This window comes from Callionymus lyra, chromosome 7 (assembly GCF_982586985.1).
Source record: "Callionymus lyra chromosome 7, fCalLyr1.hap1.1, whole genome shotgun sequence".
Taxonomy (NCBI): Eukaryota; Metazoa; Chordata; class Actinopteri; order Syngnathiformes; family Callionymidae; genus Callionymus; species Callionymus lyra.
The window spans coordinates 4,613,013-4,638,207 of record NC_141824.1 but is presented as its reverse complement, the minus strand read 5'-3'; the positions used below and the strand labels follow the sequence as shown (position 1 = coordinate 4,638,207).

The window sequence follows — 25,195 nt, the reverse complement described above, 5'->3', positions numbered from 1 at the left end:
CCATTATGGAGGCGAACGTTCTCTCCATTCTCTCCGCACGACAACTGCCATTGATTTCTCTTCTCTCTCCTGTGTCGCTGGTGGCGAGAAAGGTCTTTGCTTCTCTGTTTCCAACCGGCTTCCAACGAGCACATTCAAGCCGACAGCGACTGGTGATTATCACCGACGGCGCGGGGGTTGTTGTTGGGAGTTTATCGGTGGAGCTGGAAACGTTTCCACGCACTTAAACTTTACATGGAATCTTCTCAATCAGCCTGAAATGGAGCCGAAGGTCCTGAGCGGACACTTTGGTGATCCCGCGGAGGACGATTCTGGGCGTAAAGAGTCGTGTTCAGCAGTTATACGTACCTGCATTAAACTCCATTAAAGTCAGCTCTTTACACTGATTGTCACTTAAAGGAATACAAAATGTTTAATAAAGCATGAAAAACTCTTTCACGTTTATGTTTTTTCCAACAATGTGTGGTGAATAATTCAGAGTCATTCAGTCCTCGTGCCATTAGACTTTATTTACTCTGGCATCTAACTCAGGCTGTGTCTCAAATCACATACTTGTGTACTTAAACTTAGTGTTTTTAGTGCATAAGTGCGTCTCAATTCTTAGTATGTAAATGTAGTGCTCCATACACACTAGATTGTCACTAAAACACACACAAAAGTGAGTATGGATCGATGGACACTTTCTACACTAAACGACTCCATCTTAGTGACGTTGACGTTGTAAATGGAGGTTACATCATATAGATACAGTATATATATATATATATATACTTATGGTTGCATTTTCAGCAGCAGTACGAGGACGACACTTCTTCGCTGCAATATCGGCGTAAATATCTCGTCAATATTTCTCATATTTCTTGAAACCAAACGTGCTGCCAGCAGGTGGCGATAGTGTTCCTACAGCTTGTGGAAATCATCCTTAAATAGTAGTAGAAGAAGAAGCTGTCGCGTCATTTCCTGTTAGTGTGTAGCAGCAGAGTTTGATTTGAGACGTACTATCTGTGGAGGATTAGTTACTAGTTAGTACGTGGTAATCTACGTATCTATCTACGTATCTATCTGAGTATCTATCTACGTATCTATCTATCTATCTATCTATCTATCTATCTATCTATCTATCTATCTATCTATCTATCTATCTATCTATCTATCTATCTATTTATAGTTTAGGTTAGGTAGAACTTTATTGATCCTCAGGAGGTCTCCTTCAGGAAATTGTTTTTTTTTCCAATTAGACACAGCAATACAGCAATTATTCATAAAATAAAAGTAAGAACAAGAACAAAGAGAAATGAAGAGGAAGAACATCCATCCATCCATCCATCCATCCATCCATCCATCCACTGTACTGTTCTTATTGTGCTGCTTTGTTGAGAATCTTCATCGTGAGACAAACCATTATTGATCGACTGCAGCATCTTCCTGTCTTGATCGGCTGCTTCCTGAGTGTGTTTTGATGACTTTCTAGGTGTCGTATTGTCTCCTGTCAATCTTCCCCAAAAAATGTTCTCGTTCAAGTTATTATGTTCTATTTATACCAAAGAAGAATCTTATCTTATCTTATCTTCACCTAAAATTCACTCATGTTCTCCTACATTGGAGTTGTTGCAACTTTTTTTAACGTAACTCTTACTCAGTAAAAAGTCTGCAATCCCTAAAAAAGACACTGAACGAGGCCTCTGTCCGGGTCAAAGCGGACGTATTGTCATCCTAATATTATGGTCTGTCGGCTGCACCCGCCGGATCCACTCTGCTCGCAGGCCTTAAACTCCAGGACTGATGGAACGTCAGCGGCGGTGACTTGGCGAGCGATGACTCACCTGCCGCCGTCCTCCGGAGCACGGGCGCCGTTTGACACGTTCACCCCGCAATCAATTAGCGCTCCTCCTCTCCACGTCCTGCCGCCATCGCCACTTTGATTCGCTGTATTTCAAATATGATGGAGGTAAATCTCGCCGCTCTACTCCGAGCGTGGAAATAAAGGTCGTTATGTTTAATTGAAAGTGCAAATTCTGACAGTTAGCGGGTGATGAAAAAGCTCTTATTGCACAGCTCCACTCCAAGTCTCCCCGACGCGCCCGCCAATGTCCTCCAGCTTGTCTTCGTCTCGGCGAGTCATCTTCAGCGAGCGTGGAGTTTATAATTGGTTTGCTGCCGACTTTGAATCGGCGGAGTTTGTCGTAGCAGACGCCGAAGCAGCTTCTACGGATCGTGCACGGGCCACTGGTCATCCATGCTAGCTCCGCTAATGAGACGACGCAACGGTGCCCGCCGACGCCGACGCCGCCGCCGCCAGAGCAACCGCCTCGCCATTGACAACGATTGGTCAGCGGTGGTTTGAAGCCATCAGCAAGCATCTCGTCAGAAGCTGTCGGATGATTGAAAGCTGATTGACGGGGGGGTGCGCGAGGGTCTCTTTCAGGGAGTTGGTGGATCCGAGCTCGCCGTGGCCGCGGCTGCCTACGACCCTCCGGCGTGATTCCTCTCGACTGAATCGATTCAAGCTCTGTTTATCTCATTAGCTCGTAGCATGTAATCAATCACACAAGGGCATTTGTTTCGGGCCTTCAACCCACCGCCTAATATAACTCAACTCCCCCGCTCGCCGCCGCGCTTCTGTCGACAGCTATCTTTAGCGCCGACGCTACTGCATGTTACCGGCTTGGCAGCCTTTCAAGTCGTCCTGTTTTAATAATGTTGAGTGGTGTGGTGTCAGCACAAGACAAAATACAGACAGGAACATTAGCAGACGCTCGCTGATACTAATGATTCCTAAATCAACTTACTCTGTCGTGGCCGGAGTAATGAGAGCGGCGTCTGCGGCGCCGCGTGGATCTTCAACAGTTCACTTCATTAAATCCTGAAAAGGTTGTTTTCGCTGTCGTTGCTTGTCAAAAATCACGTGGACGAGTCACATTTTGACAAGAGCGGACAAACCACTCATCATTGCCTCGCATACTTCATAATTTCTTTATTTAACGTATTTTCCGGACTATAAGTGTTTCCGGAGTACAAGTCGCCATAAAATGCATAATAAAGAAGGAAAAAACATATATAAGTCGGAGTTTAAGTCGCATTTTTGGGGGAAATTGATTTGATCAAATCCAACACCAAGAACAGACATGTGATCTTGAAAGACAATTTAAAATAAAACTAGAGGCAAGAACAGAATAATGTTACGTTACGTTACATGAAGTGAGAACCTGGTATGTTAACATAACATATGAAGAGTTATTCAGAGAACTATAGCATCAATAACTAACAAGTTTACCAAACCATCCGTGTAACTCCAAATAACTCTTCATCCTCGTGTCACTTTTAAACAACTAACTAACTCCGGAGGTAGAAGATGCTTCCTCTTCTACGTGGAAATGATCAACACAGGCCTAGAGCGCCCTCTTGTGGTTTAGTGTGAAAATAACATGTGAAATGATATACCGGTAATAATGTGGTAATAATTTCACACATAAGTCGCTCCAGAGTATAAGTCGCACCCCCGGACAAACTATGAAAATAAACTGAGACTTATAGTCCGGAAAATACGGTACTAGTTTTTCTCAAATTTCCTCCCACCGTCCAATAAACCTACAGAGATTAGTCGTGAGTGATTTGCTGCCCTGTGACCTTCAGAATACAATGTTTATATGAGATTACTGGTCAACAAACACACATTCCAAACTCTCGATCTGTATAAAGCAGTTGTTCTATAAAAAGTTTGGTAGTTCACTTAAAAACAAGAGCGTCACAGCAAAGTCTTAAACAGTATTGGAGAGTATCGAGGCTTAAAAAAGACCAAACCACTATGAAGACCGGAGAGTATTGATACCAAAACAGGACCTAAGACCCAAGAGTGTCAAGATTGGACCAAGACCAAGGATGTGTTCCAAATCGCGCACTTCTCCGAGTGCACTGGTTTATAGTACACATTAAGACTGTGCACGTACTTGACCAGTGCCCACATTTTCGACAGAAAGTACCGTCTCAAATCAAACACTGTCGCTACACACTTACAGGAAATGACTCGACAGTTTCTTCTTCTACTACTTTTTAACACTGATCGCAAATGGAAGTTAGAACACTATCATAGACACTCGACAACACTTTTTGCCAAATGGAACAAATTATTAAGTTGTGTTTCATTGTGTTATCACTATTGTAGTGTTGTTGTCCAAAGAAATGTCGTCAGTTTAGCTTCATCTACATCACGATTGAGGACATTGAGGATGGAAAGTGTGCATATCCACACTCACTTTTCTGGAGGTTTGAGTGCACTACATTTTCACAGACTGCTCATTGGGAAGTACTTGTGCACTATTATACTAAGTGTAAGTGCAGATATAGGACACAGCCCAAGACATTACCAAGACCCAGAGTGTCAAGATCAGACCAAGACCAAGACATTATGAAGACCAGAGAGAATTAAGTCATAAACAGGACCAGGACCAAGACCAGATACAGTCAAGATCTAACCAAGAACAAGACATACAGAGTACAGATCAAGACTTTTCCAGACCAAGATCAAGAACGAGACCAGAAAAAGAAAAAAGTACACACATTAAAAACGATCATTTGTTGAAGAAGATTAGTATCGTGTTGGATTCTATGCCGACGACTCTCTCCTGTGTCCGTCGATCTCTGTGGAGTTAATGAGGCCAGCGGTAGTTATGAAAAGAGAACCGAGGTCGACTTTGAACGCAGCGTGACTCACTATTACAAGCAAACATTGTGACTTCAGAACATAAAACTTACTTTAACTGAATCATCTCAGCGACATTAACCAAATCCACTCAAATCTATATTTAAATGAGTATTTCGTTACGTGCTCTAGAGGCAAAATCATCCTGGGATTAAAAAGTAAACTCACGTTTCTTCTATAATAGGAATGAACTCTGCAGTTACCTCGGATCTCACGTCAGCCATGTTAGAGCGTCCAAGTCGCACAAACTGTGAAGCAAATTTGTTTTATATAATAAACATTAAAATAGTGTAAATAAGATAGTTTCTTTCCTTTCTTAAGAGGCTCCCGAACAAACATAAAATTCCACTTGATCGAGTCTAATGACTACAAGAAGTCCTGGTCATTCCTTGTTTACTGGATATTCTTCAATTGTAACAATTGTCAACCATTTTGTGAGTTTTTTAAAACAATTTTCGTTTGCCCTCGTGTGTCCAGTCTGCAGCCATTACTATGTCTTTTTGCTTCATTCTTATTTTGTTTTTGCCTGAGTCGTCGGACATTTTCAAATTGTGGTTTGTTATCGTGAATTTTCGGAAAATGGTGTGACGGTTTGGTTTTCTGACAAAATGGATTTTTCACAACTTAGCAAACGTTAACTCGGAAAAGGAGAATAACAGGCCCTGACACCGGCCTACACGTTCAGACTCACTACAGCACAACTTCATTTCTACTTATTCATGGCTTCGATCCATCTCATTGCTACACGAAAACATTATTATAAAAACAACTCAATGCAAACACACATCGAGCGTCTTCGTATTTTCACGCTGTTAAAAACAACAACCAGAAGCTGCGGCGAAGACGACGAGACACATTTTTACAGCTGCGAGTGTGTGTGCGATGAATCACCGGGTCATGACTAAATATCTGCTCCAATAATTCCACACTTGGTTCACGAGCGAGAGAGAAAAGTCATCACGTCTGCACTGCGATGCCGCGGCTCCGGAGCCCGGGGGTGGGATCCGTGTTGCGGCCCCCGGGACTGAACCACTCCGACGCTTCGACTCGGAGACAAGGAAACGTGTCGCTGCAATTCATTTTCATTTGTCACACCTTTTTTTTTTCCCCCTCTATTCTTAACTGGCCAAGCGAACAGAATCCTGCTGCAGCAACATCTGAAACCACATGTGAACAGAAGTCACGACGTAGAAGATCAACGGGAATAAATGGATTTAGTAGGAAAATAAGGTGATTTTCCCGTGTTTGAAAAAACGTTTTCAGACATTAAATGTCGTGTGAGGAGTTTAAGTTAAACTTTACAGAAGCTTAACTTTATTGTTGAGCACAGGAGTCCCCAATAGAATATCCTACGGGGCCACATTATAGACTTTAGTCATGGGCCCCTCGATCAAAAAAACAAACTAAAGGAAATATCATTGTTAAAACTTCAAAAAAATATAAACCAAATTGTTTAAAAATGAACTTTAATTTCTTGAACTTAGTTGGATATTTATTTGATTTTTTTTTAGTTATTTAATAATATTTCTACCAGCAAAAAGAACATAATAATTACATAAAAAACATATAAATATGATGAATAAACATATATATTTCAAAATGTATTTCAATGGAAGTTTGACCTACAAGAGGTATTTAACTGAAGTGAGGAAACACATGAAGAAATAGGCAGAATAAATGAAACAAATAGAAAACTCATAATAATGGACACAATTCATGCTAGTATTAAACAATATACTCTTTAAGAAAGATTATTACGTTATAGGAGCAAAACATCCACTTGTGTGGAACGTTCTGTGACTGTTATGAAATCAAAATACTTCTAATTCTCTCAATATTCCTGCTGATCTTTGTTTACTACTTTCAATGTGTTCAACAAATCATCCATAACGTCCAGAGTTGTGCGAGCGAACGACAAAATGTGGTTTCACATATTTAATCGTTCACTTTTTAATCGTAGCTAATAGCGCCGCGGCGTGTCGGCAGTCGATCCCTCTCAGAGGTGGACTTAGCTGTCGGCAAAGCTGTTGGATTTTCACCAAAGCTTTTCGGGATTTTCTTAAGAGGGTAATTGAGAGAGTCGGCTTCACCTCAATAACAGGATTTTTGTTGCTTGTTGTTGTGTGTTTGCGGTTGCCGCTCCCTAATCTGTGAGTTATTACCGCGGCGATCCCGGGAAGTAAAGCATATTCATCACACTCGTGGATAATAATATAATAACTGCTAGAAATGTAATCTCTTGTCAAAGGTAGGAATTCCATTGAATTCTTGATCATATGTAAGTCATTCAAACCACATGAAGATCAGAACACAATGTTGTGACACGTGTCTATTATAAATAAAGGTAAAATGTATAGAATAAAATAAGATTTAGTGGCAAACAGACACACAAAATATCCCACACAGTAGAAGTGAATCAAAGTGTTGTCAGTTTTGAAGATAATTATCACATTAATGTTATAATCTTCACGATAATATTCCAGATGGCAAACGAAGGATCATTTATTCTGTGACTCCATGGTTGGAAAATCGTTTTTTTGGTCAAACCTGGAAGAATCTCTTAGTATGTGACGATTTCACCTGATCCTGATGTTTTCTAACTAGAAACATTGTAGCGAGTGATCGTCTGCTGCACAACACGCTAGGTTTTATGTACCTGGAACATGTATCATGTATAGATCGAGTATATGTTACAGTACAGATTGGAATGCAGTAGGATCTGGAATCTGTACTATTACAGATTGGAATCCTACTACTGAACTGGGATCTGAATATTGGGATTCCAATCTGTACTAGTAGGATTCCAGATTCTACTAGTAGAGATTACAGTTAGAGTTACTACTGAACTGGGATCTGAATATTGGGATTCCAATCTGTATAGCAGGATTCCAGATTCTACTAGTAGAGATTACAGTTAGAGTTACTACTGAACTGGGATCTGAATATTGGGATTCCAATCTGTACTAGTAGGATTCCAGATTCTACTAGTAGAGATTACAGTTAGAGTTACTACTGAACTGGGATCTGAATATTGGGATTCCAATCTGTACTAGTAGGATTCCAGATTATACTAGTAGAGATTACAGTTAGAGTTACTACTGAACTGGGATCTGAATATTGGGATTCCAATCTGTACTAGTAGGATTCCAGATTCTACTAGTAGAGATTACAGTTAGAGTTACTACTGAACTGGGATCTGAATATTGGGATTCCAATCTGTACTAGTAGGATTCCAGATTCTACAAGTAGAGATTACAGTTAGAGTTACTACTGAACTGGGATCTGAATATTGGGATTCCAATCTGTACTAGGAGGATTCCAGATTCTACTAGTAGAGATTACAGTTAGAGTTACTACTGAACTGGGATCTGAATATTGGGATTCCAATCTGTACTAGTAGGATTCCAGATTCTACTAGTAGAGATTACAGTTAGAGTTACTACTGAACTGGGATCTGAATATTGGGATTCCAATCTGTACTAGTAGGATTCCAGATTCTACTAGTAGAGATTACAGTTAGAGTTACTACTGAACTGGGATCTGAATATTGGGATTCCAATCTGTACTAGTAGAATTCCAGATTCTACTAGTAGAGATTACAGTTAGAGTTACTACTGAACTGGGATCTGAATATTGGGATTCCAATCTGTACTAGTAGGATTCCAGATTCTACTAGTAGAGATTACAGTTAGAGTTACTACTGAACTGGGATCTGAATATTGGGATTCCAATCTGTACTAGTAGGATTCCAGATTCTACTAGTAGAGATTACAGTTAGAGTTACTACTGAACTGGGATCTGAATATTGGGATTCCAATCTGTACTAGTAGGATTCCAGATTCTACTAGTAGAGATTACAGTTAAAGTTACTACTGAACTGGGATCTGAATATTGGGATTCCAATCTGTACTAGTAGGATTCCAGATTCTACTAGTAGAGATTACAGTTAGAGTTACTACTGAACTGGGATCTGAATATTGGGATTCCAATCTGTACTAGTAGGATTCCAGATTCTACTAGTAGAGATTACAGTTAGAGTTACTACTGAACTGGGATCTGAATATTGGGATTCCAATCTGCACTAGTAGGATTCCAGATTCTACTAGTAGAGATTACAGTTAGAGTTACTACTGAACTGGGATCTGAATATTGGGATTCCAATCTGCACTAGGAGGATTCCAGATTCTACAAGTGAATTACAATTTCTACTAGGAGAGATTGGAATTCTACTACTGTATTGGGATCTGAATATTGGAATTCCAACCTGTCCTAGAACAAATGGGAATTCTACCAGGACAATCTCCAATTCTAAAAGGAGAAATTCGGATGTAATCAAACCCTAACCAATATCAATTTGATCCCAGTTCAGTAGCAGGATTCCAATCTGTACTAGTAGTAGTAGGATTCCAGATCCTACTGTATTCCAATCTGTAATGTGACATATATATGAAGTTTTTACGAGGGCTTTTATTTTACTTTTGATTTTTTACTCCTTTAATGAAGTGTACAATTGTTTTGTATAATTTATTAACTTTAAGACTTTGATATAATCATCGTAAATGTTTCTAATGTTACTTTGAGCAATTTAAGATGAAATTCATTCTTATCTGACAAATATTTCTGGATTAATGGATTAGCGGCAAATATCCAAGCGAGAAAATCAACATTAAAAAGGAATGTTTTTTGCGTGTTTCTCCTGCAACCAGAACAAATCAATCAATCAATCAAGTTCAAAAATGTGATAAAATATTTCACAACATTAACGATGACTTTAAAAAAAGGAGAAGAACGCGCTTCACTACATTAACCGACAAAAACGGTGCTTTCAAAAATGTAGGAAATATTTATGATCCGCAAAAGCATTTACCATAAATAACATATATATTATATTTAAACAATTTATTTTTCAAATCGATTTAGAAGCTTAAAGTACTTGTTCACCCAAATTCAAACTCATTTTCCACTCGCCCTCATCTTGAATAAAGTTGATTATTTTCAGAGTAATTTGTTCTTTTTTAGAGTTCTAGACTAAAATGTTTGTTCATTTTAATGTAGCGACTGGAGCTCAGTTGTCTTCATCTTCATCTTCGTCCTTTTGTTAGAGTTCTAGACAAAAATGTTTGTTCATTTTAATGTAGCGACGGGAGCTCAGTTGTTTTCGTCTTCATCTTCGTCCTTTTGTTAGAGTCCTAGACAAAAATGTTTGTTCATTTTAATGTAGCGACTGGAGCTCAGTTGTTTTCGTCTTCATCTTCGTCCTTTTGTTAGAGTCCTAGACAAAAATGTTTGTTCATTTTAATGTAGCGACTGGAGCTCAGTTGTCTTCGTTTTCATCTTCGTCATTTTTTAGATTTCTAGACAAAAATGTTTGTTCATTTTAATGTAGCGACGGGAGCTCAGTTGTTTTCGTCTTCATCTTCGTCCTTTTGTTAGAGTCCTAGACAAAAATGTTTGTTCATTTTAATGTAGCGACTGGAGCTCAGTTGTTTTCGTCTTCATCTTCGTCCTTTTGTTAGAGTCCTAGACAAAAATGTTTGTTCATTTTAATGTAGCGACTGGAGCTCAGTTGTCTTCATCTTCATCTTCGTCCTTTTGTTAGAGTTCTAGACAAAAATGTTTGTTCATTTTAATGTAGCGACTGGAGCTCAGTTGTTTTCGTCTTCATCTTCGTCCTTTTTTAGAGTTCTAGACTAAAATGTTTGTTCATTTTAATGTAGCGACTGGAGCTCAGTTGTCTTCATCTTCATCTTCGTCCTTTTGTTATAGTTCTAGACAAAAATGTTTGTTCATTTTAATGTAACGACTGGAGCTCAGTTGTCTTCGTCTTCATCTTCGTCCTTTTGTTAGAGTTCTAGACAAAAATGTTTGTTCATTTTAATGTAGCGACTGGAGCTCAGTTGTTTTCGTCTTCATCTTCGTCCTTTTTTAGAGTTCTAGACAAAGGTGTTTGTTAATTTTAATGTAGCGACTGGAGCTCAGTTGTCTTCGTTTTCATCTTCGTCATTTTTTAGATTTCTAGACAAAAATGTTTGTTCATTTTAATGTAGCGACTGGAGCTCAGTTGTCTTCGTCTTCATCTTCGTCCTTTTTAAATTTCTAGACTAAAATGTTTGTTCATTTTAATGTAGCGACGGGAGCTCAGTTGTCTTCATCTTCATCCTTTTTTAGAGTTCTAGACAAAAATGTTTGTTCATTTTAATGTAGCGACTGGAGCTCAGTTGTCTTCATCTTCATCTTCGTCCTTTTTTAGAGTTCTAGACAAAGGTGTTTGTTAATTTTAATGTAGCGACTGGAGCTCAGTTGTCTTCGTTTTCATCTTCGTCATTTTTTAGAGTTCTAGACAAAAATGTTTGTTCATTTTAATGTAGCGACGAGCTCAGTTGTCTTCGTCTTCATCTTCGTCCTTTTTTAGAGTTCTAGACTAAAATGTTTGTTCATTTTAATGTAGCGACGAGCTCAGTTGTCTTCATCTTCATCTTCGTCCTTTTGTTATAGTTCTAGACAAAAATGTTTGTTCATTTTAATGTAGCGACGAGCTCAGTTGTCTTCGTCTTCATCTTCGTCCTTTTTTAGAGTTCTAGACTAAAATGTTTGTTCATTTTAATGTAGCGACTGGAGCCCAGTTGTCTTCATCTTCATCTTCGTCCTTTTGTTATAGTTCTAGACAAAAATGTTTGTTCATTTTAATGTAGCGACTGGAGCTCAGTTGTCTTCGTTTTCATCTTCGTCATTTTTTAGATTTCTAGACAAAAATGTTTGTTCATTTTAATGTAGCGACTGGAGCTCAGTTGTCTTCATCTTCATCTTCGTCCTTTTGTTAGAGTTCTAGAAAAAAATATTTGTTCATTTTAATGTAGCGACAGGAGCTCAGTTGTCTTCGTCTTCATCTTCGTCCTTTTTTAGAGTTCTAGACTAAAATGTTTGTTCATTTCAATGTAGCGACTGGAGCTCAGTTGTCTTCGTTTTCATCTTCGTCATTTTTTAGATTTCTAGACAAAAATGTTTGTTCATTTTAATGTAGCGACTGGAGCTCAGTTGTCTTCATCTTCATCTTCGTCCTTTTGTTAGAGTTATAGACAAAAATGTTTGTTCATTTTAATGTAACGACTGGAGCTCAGTTGTCTTCGTCTTCATCTTTGTCCTTTTTTAGATTTCTAGACTAAAATGTTTGTTCATTTTAATGTAGCGACGGGAGCTCAGTTGTCTTCGTCTTCATCTTCGTCCTTTTTTAGATTTCTAGACTAAAATGTTTGTTCATTTTAATGTAGCGACGGGAGCTCAGTTGTCTTGGTCTTCATCTTCATCCAAAAAGACACTTAAAAACATCTAAATACCTTCAAACTGCTCTTCTGTAATGTCCCTTGTATAATTTTGGGTGAACTATCCATTTTAATGTAAGTGAATTCTCGAATAATCACTAAAAAATAAATAATTCAATATGATTCCGTCTCCATGAGCATCATCTCAACCGTGGGCCCGACATCGGCGTCCATTCGACGACGTATCACCGCGTCATGTGACTCACGTCAGCGCTTTGTTTGTTCGCTCTGAACTCGCTGTGACCTTCAGTGTCGACGCTCGCTGTCGCTTCATGTCCGCGGAGCGATCGCGAGCGATGACCTATGTCGGCTACACGGATTTATTATATCTCGCCGCTGACCTCGGGGGCAGATCAGACATTTACCTCCGTTAAACCCCCCATCACGCTGATTATTCCCGAGTCAAATTGATGCCGTTTGTTATAACACGGGACTGAGGATCCCGAGGAAAGTCATTATTGTGCGAACAAGCGACATGTGTCTGTGTGTGTCGCTGACAATGGCTGCTGCAGAGCTGATGCCGCCGCCGCTGCACATATTGTTTTGTAGACGCTGTGTGTGTGTGTGTGTGTGTGTGTGTTCGTGCTGCACACGCCTGCAGGAGAATCGTCGTCTAATCTCCAACAGGCCAGATGAATGTGAACACAAGTGATACCACAACCTCAGCTGTCGCAAATCATCTTTTTTGTTTGGTAATCCAGGGCCACGGAGGAGCCCCACAGCACACTCTCGTAATGAGATTATTTTCTTAAAAGATCATTAGGATAGACACCCATCTGGTGTCAATTATTCAGTATGGACTATTGTTGAAGCGATTGTTTCGAGCTGAGAAAGAAGTGCAAGCTTTTATTTTGTTGAATTCGTTCCACAAGAAATCCGAATTTTCATGGGTTTCTCCCAAAAATAATAACAATCCATCTTAATCGTTGACGTTGGCTACGATGCATGAATACTGTACTTTAAATAAATACTGTATTTCTCAAACCCAAGTTCCTTTTTTGCAGTGCGCAGCTTCGTAGCGTCATGTGAGTTCAGTGACCCAGGAATAGTTTGTGTCGTCCAACATACATGATCTGTTGTTACACAACTTATAGTTGTGTAAGAGAGAGAAAGAAACACAGTCTGACAAAAAAACGGCGTCATCCTGAGCATTTACTTTTATTTGGAGTAATACTAGCAAGTCTTGTGGACTAATACTATGGTACCTCACGGAATAATACTATGTCGCTTCACAGAGTAATACAACGCTTTATCGCAGTACCACTTCGAGAATATAATACATTGGAGCCTCGCAGAGTAATACAACGGTGCCTCATGAAGTAATGACACAGCTCCTGTCGGAGTAATACTCTAGTACATCATGTAGTAATACAACAGCCCCTCACAGACTAGTACTACGGCACCATGTGGAGTAACACTATGGCACCTCGCAGAGTAATACTACGGCACCTCGCAGAGTAATACTACAGCACCTCGCAGAGTAATACTACAGCACCTCGCAGAGTAATACTACAACACCTCGCAGAGTAATACTACAGCACCTTGCAGAGTAATACTACAGTATCTTGCAGCGTAATACTACGGCACCTTGCAGAGTTATACTACAGCACCCGCATAGTAATACTACGGCACCTTGCAGAGTAATACTACAGCATCTTGCAGCGTAATACTATGGCACCTCACAGAGTAATACTACAGCACCCGCATAGTAATACTACTGCACCTCGCAGCGTAATAGTACAGCACCTCAGAGTAATACTTAAGCACCTCACAGAGTAATACTACAGCACCTTGCAGCGTAATACTACGGCACCCCGCATAGCAATACTACGCCACCTTGCAGAGTAATACTACGGCACCCGCATAGCAATACTACGCCACCCTGCAGAGTAATACTACGCCACCTTGCAGAGTAATACTACGGCATCCGCATAGTAATACTACGCCACCTTGCAGAGTAATACTACAGCACCTCGCATAGTAATAATACGAGACTTCTTGGAATAATACAACGGCACCCTGCATAGTAAAACTACACCACCAAATTTCGACCCCCACAAGGGCCCCATAAATACTGTAGAACATGTCCTTAAAAAATGATCTTTGACATTTAAGGTTGAAAAGTATTGTAAAATAAGCTGAATTTTTGTTTTACATATATTTTTTTACATCATTAAATGTTTTTTTTAGAACCATTCATAGAGCAACATTTTTGGTTTTGTCTAAAAGCTTGTACTTCTTTTGAGTTCCTTTTAAATTTTGTTTGAATGGCATATTGACACAAACGTTCTTAATTGATATATTGTAAAAGATGAAGCGAGGGTTCAACGAGTCACTGCGAGCAAAGGTGTCGGCAATTATTGTTGAATTCCACTGGTCGAGCTGCAGCGACGGACCTGAGGCGACGCGAACCTCTGCCAGCTGAATTGTGTGGAGCCTCAGAGTATTCTAATGCCTCTACATCCTGTTAATGGGCTCCAACAATGGCAGCGCTAATGGGCGCCCAGACCCACTAGAAGTGCCCCGTAGAGGTTAATCCACAACGGTACGACAACACAAGAACATTACGCTGCGTCTTGATTTTGCCTCAGAACTTTTTTAAGCCTCTGAGATGTTGATTAAAATAAATAAAAAGCCAGTGTGCATTTAAAGCCTCTTCCCTGGAGACGCGAGGCCTCGATGGAACTGCATATATATATATATTATATATATTCACCTTTAGAGGAGAACAAAAAATACCTTGATGAATGTGTTCACACCATCCGATCTAGATCTTAATGTTTTTTCACCTCTAGTATCAGTTTTCCCAAAAAACATTCTCCTTAAATGAGACAAGATGTTGCAAGAGTGTTACTTTCCCTCAGAAATATGTCATTATAAATATATTATAAATATAACTGTGTGTGTTGGAGCTCGGCTCGGTACATTCCGTGGTTGTTTGGTTTTCTCATCGGGTTTCTTTCCAACACAAAGGTCCACGATACTGTGGTAACACAGTCAATGAAGGGAGATTCTTAAATTCCCGTATCTTTAAATGGTGTTTTTCCTACAGACCTACAGACCATCTCTATGTAGCTTCACTGGGGGTTCAAAGTTATAAATAGCACTGATACCTGCAACACAGAAATCCAAGGGGAGTCGTGGCAGCAGCCATTGGACGCGATTCCTCAGATTCGATCGCGGAGACAAACCTCCATGCTCGACCAATCACAGCAGAGTGGGTGTGGTTATGGTCAACAAGATTGGAGTGTTTTCAGTGGGCGGAGCTTAAGATCAGATCAGCATAAGAGCGACTCTTGGAATCACTTCAATGCGTTCTGAGAAGCTCTCACGAGAAGTTCGTAGCACGTAAGAGCTTCTTAACTATTCTGAGGAAACACAACCATTAACGCTCGCTATAGACGCCGGAACACAATATGAAAAACAACGTGAATGAATCGGGAAATCGGAGAAAATGACGTCCAGAATGAGCACGATGGTACGATACGATTGTTACAAGAGGATACTCGATGTAATGAGGACAAAACATAAAACCATCACTAGACGACCGTGGTTGAGCGAGCCGGACCACCTGCTGTGTGTATTCTCGCCATAACTGTGTTGTAGACGATGGGTTTGTTTCCCCTGTGTGATCATTTCAAAATAAATCAATATCTTCATCACATTAAGATAAAAAAAAAAAAAAGCCACATGAGCTGGTGTTGTATCTGTGAGAAAATAAAAAATCAGTCCTATGCACATGAATAACATGGAAAACTTATTAAGTTTGTTTGCTAAGATTTCAGAAAAGATTCTTGCAGTCTTCGTGCAGCGTCGATGCTTTACACCCGTTCAACCAATCACTGCCTTGGACTGATGTTCGACCCGCCCACTTAATTTGCATATGGACAACAAAATGTCAAAATGCCAAAATGCCAGGAATTATGTATAAATACCTAAATAAAGAGAAGACAAAATGTATAAATACCTAAATAAAGAGAAAACAAAATGTATAAATACCTAAATAAAGAGAAAACAAAATGTATAAATACCTAAATAAAGAGAAAACAAAATGTATAAATACCTAAATAAAGAGAAGACAAAATGTATAAATACCTAAATAAAGAGAAAACAAAATGTATAAATACCTAAATAAAGAGAAGACAAAATGTATAAATACCTAAATAAAGAGAAAACAAAATGTATAAATACCTAAATAAAGAGAAGACAAAATGTATAAATACCTAAATAAAGAGAAAACAAAATGTATAAATACCTAAATAAAGAGAAAACAAAATGTATAAATACCTAAATAAAGAGAAAACAAAATGTATAAATACCTAAATAAAGAGAAAACAAAATGTATAAATACCTAAATAAAGAGAAGACAAAATGTATAAATACCTAAATAAAGAGAAAACAAAATGTATAAATACCTAAATAAAGAGAAGACAAAATGTATAAATACCTAAATAAAGAGAAGACAAAATGTATAAATACCTAAATAAAGAGAAGACAAAATGTATAAATACCTAAATAAAGAGAAGACAAAATGTATAAATACCTAAATAAAGAGAAGACAAAATGTATAAATACCTAAATAAAGAGAAGACAAAATGTATAAATACCTAAATAAAGAGAAGACAAAATGTATAAATACCTAAATAAAGAGAAGACAAAATGTTTAAATACCTAAATAAAGAGAAGACAAAATGTATAAATACCTAAATAAAGAGAAGACAAAATGTATAAATACCTAAATAAAGAGAAGACAAAATGTATAAATACCTAAATAAAGAGAAGACAAAATGTATAAATACCTAAATAAAGAGAAAACAAAATGTATAAATACCTAAATAAAGAGAAGACAAAATGTATAAATACCTAAATAAAGAGAAGACAAAATGTATAAATACCTAAATAAAGAGAAGACAAAATGTATAAATACCTAAATAAAGAGAAGACAAAATGTATAAATACCTAAATAAAGAGAAGACAAAATGTATAAATACCTAAATAAAGAGAAGACAAAATGTATAAATACCTAAATAAAGAGAAAACAAAATGTATAAATACCTTAAAAAAGAGAGGACAAAATGTATAAATACCTAAATAAAGAGAAAACAAAATGTATAAATACCTAAATAAAGAGAAGACAAAATGTATAAATACCTAAATAAAGAGAAGACAAAATGTATAAATACCTAAATAAAGAGAAAACAAAATGTATAAATACCTAAATAAAGAGAAGACAAAATGTATAAATACCTAAATAAAGGGAGGACAAAATGTATAAATACCTAAATAAAGAGAAGACAAAATGTATAAATACCTAAATAAATAGAAGACAAAATGTATAAATAAGTGTCAAAATGTATAAATGACAAAATGTGTATTTATACGTAAAATAGCTCCATTCTTTGACAAAAATTAAATCAGAAGTCATTTATTTATTTTGACATTTTGACATATTGATATTTATCCAAACATGTATTCATACATTTATACATTTTGTTACGTATGTATACATTTATTTATACATTTATTCATACATGAGTAATTTATGGTCCTTCACAGAGAACACTTAAACAAAATGTCTTAAAACAATGTATTTACGTTGAAATACTTTTCTGAAAATGTCTGACAATGTAGATACAGAAATGATATAAATGTATAATTTTCACAACCTATATTTTCTCATTTCCTCCTGGTGTGTTTCCACATGTCAATTTACGTTCATTTACACACACTTACACACACTTACACACACTTACACACTTACACATGACGCGTGAGAGTCAGACGCGTCTCTTCCTCCACATGGTAACGACCACCTTCCGTGGAACCAATTAAAAGGAGAGCGAGCGGTCGGTCGCACTGCCTCGTGGGTAACGTAATGTTTTGGTCGTGCTGAGCGTGAATGTCGTTGCTTCATCTTCACCGATTCCTTCGTGTGACGAGCATTTTTGTTGAGCTGGTTGTTTTTATGGATCGTCAACTTATATTCACATCGTTAGTTAAATAATAGAGTTACCGTTTAAAAGCTCAAAATATTAATATATATATATTTTTTTAATGAAACTCACTGTTTGAAGAGAACAAAATGTACTTTTTGATCTAAAACACTGTCACTGCTGTTCAGTTTAAAATCAATGGTAGATACTTATTTAAATCTCTGACATTAATATATGCTTTGGTAGTACTACATAAACAACACATACCATGTACATGTTTTAACACAATTGATCAATTATTTGAAGGGAAAAACTACAAAGGTGTCTGATAATAAAATGTATTTAATATAAATACAAATATTGGTCTATTTTCGTTTAAAAATGTTTAAAAGAAAATCAATATTCTCTATTCACAGTGATACAATTTATTTTAGTTTTTTGACTGTCTTTCTTTCCTTTTTCTCCTACTTTTAACAAGAATTTATTTTATTGTGACTCTAGGGAGATTATAGAAACACCCTACATATACAAACTGCTCTTTTGTGACAAAAATTGTGAAAAAACCAACAAAATATTGATCATGTTATTCATGTGTAGATAAATATATATATATATTTTTTTCCAAGTGGTGCTTCTATATAGATAGATCAGAACTTTATTGATCCCTCTGGAGGTCTCCTACATCTAACTATCTATCTGTCCATCCATCCATCCATCCATCCATCTATCCATCCATCCACGTTTTGAACTGATTATAGTTTTGTTTGAAGAGAAAATAACAACACCAAGTTTGATCGCAGGTTATGGACATTATTATTCATAGTTTTTGGTAAAACAAAGCAAAAACAAATGGACCAAAACAAGCTTCTCATATAAAGCTTGTGCCTCCAACTGTCAACAGCAAGTCTGGAGATAAAATATCTCTGAAGGTTTATCCGAGTTCAACTGATAAAGCTGCAGCATCATCTCTATCATCACTGAACTCCGCGGAGGCTTCACGACTTTTTTCCCCCTTCATGTGCGACAAGATTTGTGCTGAATCTTTGAGATAATTCCACTCAATGTTGAGCCTCAGTCAAAGGTGTCGTTAAGTCATTCTGCTTCATGTTTCCAGGCCTTCCAGACTCCGAACTGACTGACAGCTGATTAAAAAAAGTTTTATTCTCGCTCTCGCCGGCTCCTCGTTCTCTGCCTCGGGCCGCCCTGCCGCATAACTGCAACGGTGAGGTGCTCGGTTACCTTCAAAGAGAAGCTCAGCGCTCGCTGAAACCACTTCAAACGCTCGCTCATTTAGCCCACCGGAGAGAGGGGTTCAAAAACCTGCGTCTCTCTGCTCCCGGCGTGGGTCGAGCCTCTGCACAAGTCCACGCTCTGCCCACTGTTTTTCCACGTCGTTCGGTTTCCCTTTCGCTCGTCGTCTAATCCCGTCGTCTTGATGAGCTCAAACCAATTAATGTCGTGTGTTCTGATGCCGAACTATCGGCGTCGAACAGTTTTTACTCAATAAAACTCAGGATGTTCAGGCTTGTACCTGCGGAGAACCATCGTGTGTTCAACACAATATTCATGTCAATATGTTTCACAACATGAAGTCATCTGTGAGTTTATCTCTGAAATATTTCATTCATTCTGGAAACATAGATTTTTTTAGTGTGGGTCGTTCTTCAGTCAATCAAATAAAACATATATATCTCATGAAACAACAACAAAAAAAAGAAAATATGAAACCAAGTGTTGCCGAACCACCTTTTTCTTTATGCAAACTTGGCAGAAATATTCCTAGTTAGTCGTTTATCACGATAATATAACCATCATACGTTACAGAAATGTTTTACTAATAAAACAGAAAGTTTAATTGTCGTCTGAGGACTTTTAATTTGTTACTTTTAAATATTTAAGAGAGGATTATGATTCAGTTCAGAAGGAGGTTTACGGGAGTCGGACAAAGCTAAGGGCGTTTGTAGTTCAACAAGATTAATTACTATTATTATACAAGCTGTAATACCATGACATTGCCCAGGTATAAAAATACATCTAAACCCCCGCCTTAAAAGAGACACAGCGAAGAGAGTAATTGAATAGTTAGAATTGTATGAGGGGGTCTTCTCCCCTCCTTGTGCCCCCTTTCCCTCGACTAGATCGGGTGTCTGTCCCCCCTGAAACCTTCACTGAGAGTTCAGTAGTTTACATCGAAATATTTGAATATTCCGTAGATATTACTTGTTATGTAGTACATATCATTCACATTTCAACAAATATGTATTTTCAGGGGGGCTCTTGTGACTCCCTTCCCGCCCCCTTACAATAGACACATTTTCATGAGATTCTGGAAATACTCATGACTCATATATATTACATAGAGTTTAAATATTGTCAAAATTTGACATATTTGGAATTTCAATTTGGGTCTCCTGAACTCTGTTTGCCCCCTTTCCTGTGACCTGATTTAGTCCCCCCCGCCCCCACTTAAGCCTTCACTGCGAGGACAGTGGTCTACATACTCATTTTCAAGGATTTTGGTTGCATCAAAATCAGATTTATTCATATTCAGGGGGGTCTTCTGCCTCCTTTCCGCCCCCTTACAATCAACAATACTTCATGAGATCCTGGAAATCTTTTATTGCTTAGAGTGTAATATGTATGGTTTGAATTTAATCAAAATAGGAAATATTTTGCCCTTCTGTTTACCCCCTTTACCGTTACCTGATTACATTTTCCGGGCCCCTCGAATTTTCATTAGAAGTTCAGTCTACGACTCATTTTCAAGCATTTTTGTCTCAAAAGAAATTTGAATCCTGACGTTTCATCGAGGGGTGTTCGGCCCCATTTTAATCAAAAAAATGTCATGTGATTCTTGACATTTTAACTCATTTTTTGTTTAAATATTGACAAAATTTGACTAGTTTTGGATTTTCTGCACCCCGTTTTGCCCCCTTTCCAGTTACCTAATTTTCCCCATTATCTCTCCCATTAAACCTTCACTGAGAGGTCAGTAGTCTTTGTTCTTATTTCAAAGTATTTTTGTCTTTGTCAGATTTAAACATTTTCAGGGGGGTCCCTCTTCCCCCTTACAATCAACAGTATTCCATGAGATTCTGAAAATATATTTTATTTAGTATGTAATATAGTTTATATTTCATAGTATGTAATACATATGGTTTATATTGTAATACAAATTGAACATATTTTGATTTTTCATGGGGGTCTTCTGCCCCCTTACAATCAACAGTATTCCATGAGATTCTGAAAATCGTGTTATATTTAGTAAGTAATATAGTTTATATTTTATATTATGTAATACATATGGTTTATATTTTAATACAAATTGGACATATCTTTTTCATGGGGGTCTTCTGCCCCCCTTACAATCAACAAAAGAAATTAAATGATAAAAGTATACGATATTCAAATAAAAGACGCATCATTTAAATTTGTATGATTTCAGCCAGGATTGTCACATTTCCAGCTGGTTTTATTCAGTCGCCCAAACATCATCTGAGTATTTTGTGCGGTCAGCGCTTCGAGGGGTCAGAGGAAAAAGGGGGAACCATGGACGTGGAGTCAATGACAAGCCGTCCGCCTGCATAAATGAGGTCTGGGTGTTACTTGCTGACGTTTGTCGACGGAGCAGAAACTAAATATAAACGCGAGTCACAGAGTGCACCGCTACGGGAGCATGCTAGCGCCGGCGCCGCAAACAGCTGGGAAGAAACGCTCGGATTCCCAGCATGCAAGTGTGATCAGCGCACGCTGAGAAGCCGATGCCAGGTGTTTCTATCATGTCGGAATACTCTTGGATGTTGACGGATCCACACCTGCCAGATATCTCTCCTCAGAGCTGCAGGAATATTCCCTGAATGTAGAGGATGTTTTTGTTGGAGTAGAAAACTCTGTTTGGCTGAATTCAGTTCTGAAGGTATTTAGACGAAATCCTCCGTAAAAATGGGTCACAAAACAGACGGTTTCACCTTTATTTAGAATCTTCTTTAACAGATTTCTTACTTTCACTCGTATGGCTTCTAACTGCTGCTGTTTTGTTTGACTTTTGGAAACATGAAATTAATAAACCTTACAATTGACTGATAAAATTAATCAACTTAATGCGACTTTAGAAAAAAAAAGTGTGTTCTTGTTTGTTTACAATTTTCTTTTTAACTCTTGAGGATATATGGCTAGCAGAGCTAGCAGAGCTAACAAAGCTAACATGGCTAGCAAAGCTTATAAAGCTAACAACGCTAACAAGGCTAACAAAGCTTACATAGCTAACAAAGCTTGCGAAGCTTATAAGATTAACAACGCTAACAATGCTAAAAAAGCCAACATATGTAACAAAGCTAACATGGCTAGCAAAGCTTATAAGGCTAACAACTCTAGAAAAGCTAACATGGCTATCAAAGTGTATAAGGCCAACAAGGCTAACATGGCTATCAAGGTGTATAAGGCTAACAAGGCTAACAAAGCTAACAAAACTAACATAGCTATCAAAGCTTATAAGGCTAGCAAAGCTTATAAGGCTACCTAAGCTAAGAAGGCTAACAAAACTAGCATGTTGATTCTTGTTTTTGTTTTATAGATTCACTTGGTTTAATATAGTTGTGTGAAAACAGCTGTACCTGTGCTGTTTACACTAAACTCCTTACTCAACTGGGTAACACGTCCTGTTCTGGTAAGGTTTCTGCAGCTTAGTATTATATTTCTGCCAATTCTAATAAAAGTATTTTAGTGCAACACTCAGTGACACGACTTGAAGTTTTAAATATTTTGTTTGTGTCTACCGACTTATTTCAAGATGATATCCTCAGAAATGAATCTGTTAATATGACGTATTTATACATATCATGGATTCAGTTCAGTTTATTAAAAGGTCAAAGTGCAGTTACCTTGAAAAGATGCTGCACCAGATTTAACACAAATGCTACTTTCCATCTGTAGTCCTCAACAAAGATGCAGTTTACATAACAACACATACAAATAAAGCAAAAACACAATAATATACAAAAACACAGTACAATTGAATAATGGCAATGATGGCCAAATACCCGTCTGGTACTGTATTATGTATTATGTATTATGTATAATGTATAATGTATAATGGATGTGAACATGAAAAGCACATCAAGGTATGGAGCGACTGTTTGGAACAGACAAGTACAAAAGTATCTGTTGAAAAATAATATTTCTAAATTAATAAATACATGGAAGAGGAAGTGTATTAACTGAAGATGATGAATATAGAAAATAGTGTTGATGTTTTTTTGAAATTAAAGTAGTATATTTTATATTTGCACTGATATTGATAACGGTGTATGTTTGTGTATATATTATCTATTTATATACTGTAGATATCAGAGTGTATGCATATATCTTGTTGTATTTTTTAAATATAGAAAATACAAGAGGATCTACAGTATATGTTATGTTTAAGCCATGAGTGCTTGTATAGGATGCATTTTTAAGGATATTTGTGTAGAAATATGTTTGGTAATTTGCTACAAACCACATAATAATAATAAAAAAAGGGTAGTAGGGAAGTAGTTTAACTCGTTCTTACTCCTTACTTACTTACTCTTTTATGTGGTTTTTTTGTATTTAAATGTATTTTCTTTTCTTTTTATGTATAAATAATAACAATTTATACATATTTTGTACAATATTTGAAAAATATTTGAGAATTCATTGCGATAAAAAGACTTTCAAATAAGATGAATCTTAAGTCAGTGTTTGCTGAAAGATAAACGATTGTTTAGATGAATTGACCCTCGAAGAACGAACAAACTAAAATAAACGATTAGTAAAAATACATTTTGTTTGTTCAATCAGTAAAACCGCTGGAAGAGTTTGGCCCCACGTGAGTTTGCAAGACGTGGACTAAATCATTATCAACCAAATTGTTTTTTGTGTTTTTAATTCGATGCATCAATACAGTCTCTTCTCTTCTTCACTACCCTCACAACAGACCCTGGCCCAGTGTTTCAGTCACTTGTTCGTAGAAGTTAGGATTCGTACCAGCATCTCCGTCTCGCTTCGGCCCAACCTGGAGTCCACTTTTATTCTTCTCCACCTTCTCCTCCACTTCTGTTTACTCTCTGAACAAGTTGTAACGTTCCATCTGAAGGAGGCTCCCAGGGGTCCACACTTAAAGTGTGCTGTCAGGTCTTTCCTGGAGAGAACTCGCACTTGCTCTTTCCTCGCCCTGCACCTTCCCGAGAGCCTTCAAAACCTCCTCTGACCTCCGACATGTGACCAGCATGTTCCACATCTGAACTTTTTCTTCCATCTGAAGGTCTGGACACATCTCTCTCTCTCTCTCTCTCCAGCCTCCTCCTGCCGAGGATTAATCTTCTCTTCCATCACTTCCCCTCAGAAGATATCTTCTCGTCAACAAGAGGAGGACAAAAATTCAAGGGGAACCACGCGGCGGCTGTCGGCCGTGACCCAGGATGCAAAGATGGAATCTCTTCGCTGCCAACTGGACCATCCAGGCGGATAAGAAGAACATAAAGTGAGGTCTTACCTTATTTTCCCCGAGACCCCGACGAGCTGCTAATTCCAGTGCATGCGGCAAAAGGGTCTCCCATTCATTCTAGAAATCCTTCTTTTCCTCCCGTCCTCTGCTGCTGCTGGTGGTGTTAGACCCCCCACCCCCCCCCCACTGGAGTGGGAGAATTTCAAATGACCCCCCTCTCGGACTTGGCCATGCCGGGCTGACACCTGTCTCTGGATGCTGGAGATGCGAGATAGGATACAAAAGGATCTGGAAGCTCCTGGAGGTTGTTTTTTTTGCTTCTTCTTGTGATCGGAGTGGCAGCTCTGCTTCTCCGGCTCAAGCCTCCCTCCTTTCTTTCTGCCCGTCTCCCTTCTTTTGTGCCTGTCTCACCCTCCGTCCGTCGGCTCCACACAAAGCGCTGGGTCGTGACGAGCCTAGGCGTGCGGAGACATCTGTGAATGCGCTTCTGCTGGGGGGACTAAAGTAGCCTCTTCTGCCGAGGTTGAGACCACCCCCCCTCCCTCATTCTCCTCCCTTCTGGAGATGGGCTTTCTAATGGCATGTACCATTAACGCTGGGAGCAGGGTGGGCTGCCGCACCGAGGCGGCGAAGGGGGGGATGAAGGAGGAGGAGAGGAGGAGGAGGAGGAGGAGTGAAGGCTGGAGAATGAAAAGCGACGATGGAGTGAAGTGGTCACTGTTGAAGAGCGGAGAACACGTGGTTATGGGAATAACTGGAGCAGCTTTTTATTCTTTTA

General features: G+C 38.3%; 1 protein-coding gene across 1 annotated transcript in view; it reads right to left on the bottom strand.

The window, feature by feature from the left end:
- The window catches only part of LOC148074667 (galactosylgalactosylxylosylprotein 3-beta-glucuronosyltransferase 1-like), a 130,409-nt gene extending 105,480 nt beyond the window's left edge, over positions 1-24,929 (bottom strand). The window contains exon 1 of the mRNA XM_087795951.1: positions 24,466-24,929. The gene's annotated coding sequence lies outside the window, so the exon portion shown is untranslated. The remainder of the gene's footprint in view (positions 1-24,465) is intronic.
- Positions 24,930-25,195: the final 266 nt, after the last annotated feature.